Genomic DNA, 4,718 nt, shown 5'->3' with positions numbered 1-4,718 from the left:
TAAAATGTGATCCCTTGCACATGTGACTGGATGCCTCAAGAGTCTTCCATTTATCCATAGATTTGAAGGCCTTTTTACTATAATTATTTATGAGCAATATGTGCAAGGTTATTATTATGTAGCACCGTCTATCTTTGACCATACAATTTATTGATTGTAGGGAAGGATTCCTCCTTAATGGCCAAAGAGGGAGTGCCGGGACATATAATATTTTGGTTGTATTGCATAAGTTGAATATGGATATCTGCGTAAGTATTTTTTTACCTTCATTGTAATGAATTTCATTATTTGATTCTTTTTTGTGCCTAATGTTCTCTACCTAATGTTCTCTTGTGTTCTTACAATCCATAGCATATATTTGTGAAGATGTAGAGTCCAATAATGATGCTTTAATTCGGGGTTTATCAGTCCATTTGGAAATAAGAATGCTTGCTATTGTTCATAGTAACGTTTCACAAAAGAAAGCTATTTAAAGACTAAATGATACTTTGGTGGTAAATATGTGTATTCCCTTTATGTGTAGTCAATTTAAATTGAGATTTTATTATTTGCAATACTTTGTCACAAACATGCATTGTATTCTTCTAAAAAAGTACAAAGGAAAGGTGGTGTGTTGTTTGTATATTGCAAAAATGGTGAGAAATGAACATTTGAAGGTGGTGTATTGTTTGTATATTGAAATAAGTAAGTTTAGGGTTTGCAATATAGCTATGTAACGTGCCTGCCTATCAGCGATCCAAGCATATTTTTAGCAGTCCATCGAGAGACAAATCTAAGCGACGCTGCCCAGCACTCCCATGGAATCTTATGAGGTGTGTCGCTTAGGGTTTCTCGAGTCTGCCTCGCAATGGAATGTTCGCGGCTAAACCCACTAGGATCAACCTAAAATTTGGGTTCCTAGTGGTCAAGGTCTCTTGACAGCATTCTAACGTCGGGGGTCCTGGTCATCCTGCTTTTCACAAAGATACCCAATTCAAAGCAAATCCATGCCACACTTGGTTCAAAGAGAATGGGAAACGAAAGGGATGCATCGCTCAACCTCTTTGCTCGTAGGGCATAGTCCCATTCAAGTCCCTCTAAATGGCATGAATCAAGGTTCTAACCTGATAATTTCTAAGGGTTGATGGTAAAACCTTGTGAGAAGCCTCCCAGGTGCCGTGGTCTAGTCATTATGCCCAAGGGCTCACCATCATCATCATTTTCATCTCCTTCGTTGTCATCTTCCTATTCATCTTCGCCTTCCCTCTCCAGTCCTTCCTCGTTAGCTCCGATTGCTCCTCCCCAACTTCATCCCTCTTCTTTTCCCCCCTCCCGTCGGCGACGACAAGGGGGAAAAGATTAAAAAATTTTCCATTATTTTTAATAAAAAGGGGAGGGGTTTATGCAGTGCGAGTGGGGGATATTACAAACTAATGGAAAATGTGCACAGAGAGAGAGAGAGAGAGAGAGAGAGAGAGAGAGAGAGAGAGAGAGAGAGAGAGAGAGAGAGAGAGAGAGAGAGAGAGAGAGAGAGAGAGAGAGAGAGAGAGAGAGAGAGAGAGAGAGAGAGAGAGAGAGAGAGAGAGAGAGAGAGAGAGAGAGAGAGAGAGAGAGGTTTGGACTATCATTTGACATACACCCTTAAGATCTACCCAAGTGTGGGTCCTAAGTGTAGAGTACCTAGTAATATATACATAAACACTCTGCACCTAGATTCTCCTAGTGCTTCACATCGAGATTTAAAATATATTTCATGTAGCAAGAGGGTTCATGGGAGATTGATATAAGAAATAGAATCCAAACTTTGAAAGCTTTGGTAACTTAGACTAATACAATGTTGAATGCATGAAAATGCAATATATGGAGATGCGACACTCACTAATGTATATGGAGTAAAAGACCAATATTAACCGGATCAGGCCTAAGTTGTATCTCCAATGAAACCTTATGACCATTTCTCAAAGTTTCTTAAAGACAAACACATTTAATGGTGATTTCTATTTACATTGAGTCTATCATAGCATGCATATTATCCTCACACCATTGAGCCAATAACATCACATAATTTTGACAACCCATAAACCATATTGAGAATTACTTCCTTTACTCTCACTCTCTCTCATAATTAATAATTAATAACATGTATACATAATTAGATATGTATAATACATTAAATAAAATACAATAACTATTAATTACTATTATGTAAATTATACTTAAAATTTAATCAATACATATATGTATAATTGATATTTGTATCACATATTAACACTTAATTAATATGTATAATTTACCCTTATTTTATTATTTAAATTCATTATAATTATAATATATATTATAACTATATATAATAATTAATATATTATTATATTTAATATATATCATAAATAATAACATTGATACATATGATATAATTATATATCAATTCATATATATATATATATATATACATATAAAATTAATTATTGATATATTAATTAATGATTAATAATATCCATATAAATAATTAATAAACACTTATATATATGTGTGTGTTATGTGTATAAGTTGATATAATATCATAATTTATAATACTAATTAATATATTATTATTATAACTTATTATTATTATTATTAATGTATCATTTGTATTAATGATAATTATAATATACATATTATGATAATTTCATGTAGTTGATTAGATAATAATAATAATAATTATTATTATATAATATATAATTATATTTTAATTAATATATTATACATGTATAATTATGTATATACATTATTATTTATTATTTATAAGAGAGTGTGTGAAAAAGAGAGTGAGAAGAAGAAGCGATTCTCAATATAGTTTATGGGTTGTCAAATTTATGTGATGTTATTAGCTCATTGATATAAGGATAATATGCATACCATGATAGGTCAACATAAATAAGAATCACCATTAAATGTGTTTGTCTTTTTAAGAAACTTTAAGAATTGATTATAAGCTTTTGTTGGAAATACAATTTAGACTTGATCTCATTAATGTCAAGTATCGTTCCATATACATTAGTGAGTGCCACATTTCCATATATTACATTTTTATGCATTCAACATTATATTAGTCTAAGTTACCAAAGCTTTCAAAGTTTAGATTCTTGTATCAATCTCGCGTGAATCCTCTTACCATATGAAACATGCTTTCAAACCTAGGTTTGAAGCACCAGGAGAATCTAAGCATCTAGTATCCTATATGAGAGAGAGAGAGAGAGAGAGAGAGAGAGAGAGAGAGAGAGAGAGAGAGAGAGAGAGAGAGAGAGAGAGAGAGAATGTATATGTATAATGTGTTCAATTGGGTGGAGGAGATGATAGAAAATAAATATAACCCTTACTCACCCTTCAAGAAAAAACCTTATTTATTTATTGAATACCAAACTCCTTCTCCTTGTGCCTCATACCCTTGGGAGCCTTCTCATGAAGCTGGGATCCCCAAGGTAAAGCTCCCAATAATATATAGAATAGAATTTTACTTAATGTAATATATTTGTGTGTGTATGTGCGTATATATGTAAAATTATGTATATATATTATTAATTATTAGTTACTAGAGAGAGAGAGAGAGAGAGAGAGAGAGTACATGTATAATGTGTTCAACGGGGTGGGGGAGATGGTAGAAAATAAATATAACCCCTACTCACCCTTCAAGAAAAAGCATCTTTATTTATTGAATACCAAACTCCTTCTCCTTGTGCCGTGTAAGCTTGGGAGCCTTCTCATTAGGTTGGGATCCCCAAGGTAAAGCCCCCAATAATATATAGAATATACTTTTACTTAATATAATATGTATGTATGCTATTGATTTTTAGTTATGAGAGAGAGAGAGAGAGAGAGAGAGAGAGAGAGAGAAGAAGAAGAAGAAGAAGAAGAAGAAGAAGAAGAAGAAGAAGTAGTAGTAGTAGTAATTCTTAAGATAGTTTATGAGTTGTCAAATTTATGTGATGTTATTGGTTCAATGGTATGAGGATAATATGCATACCATGATAGACTCAATGTGAATAGAAATCACCATTAAATGTATTTGTGTTGAAGAAACTTTGAGAAATAGTCATAAGGTTTTGTTGAAAAAACAGTTTAGACTTGATTCCATTAATGTCGATCTATTGCTCCATATACATTAATGAGTGTCATATCTCTATATATTGCATTTTTGTACATTCAACATTGTATTAGTCTAAGTCGCCCAAGCTTTCAAAGTTCGGATGCTATTTTTTATATCAATCTCTAGTGAACCCTCTTGCCATATGAAATATGCTTTCAAACCGCACTAAGAAAATCTAGGAGCGAAAGGCCAATTATCTTATATTCAATTAAAAAAGAGAAAGAGTGAGTGAGAGAGTACGCATATATATAATGTGTTCAATTGGGTGGGGGGAGATGATACCCTTTAAGAAGAAGCTATCTTTATGTCTTCAAATACCAATCTCCTTGAGTCACATAGACATGGGAGCCTTCTCCTTTGAGTCCAAATCTCCAAGGTAAAGCTCTCAAAAAATATATAAAATAAAATTGTAATTAATATATCATATTGATATAATTGTATATATATATTATTAGTTATTAGTTATGAGAGAGAGAGAGAGAGAGAGAGAGAGTGTGTGTGTGTGTGTGTAGTAGTAAATAGACAATAGATAATAGATTCTCATAGAGAGATGGTTTAAGGGACGCAAGAGACAAAATTGGCTGTTGACTTGTCTATTTAGCTCTATTCTTTAAGA

The sequence above is a fragment of the Lygodium microphyllum genome, chromosome 19 (genome assembly GCF_053477565.2).
Source record: "Lygodium microphyllum isolate KBCC chromosome 19, Lygodium_microphyllum_v1.1.10, whole genome shotgun sequence".
NCBI classification, from domain to species: domain Eukaryota; kingdom Viridiplantae; phylum Streptophyta; class Polypodiopsida; order Schizaeales; family Lygodiaceae; genus Lygodium; species Lygodium microphyllum.
This window is presented reverse-complemented; position numbering follows the sequence as displayed.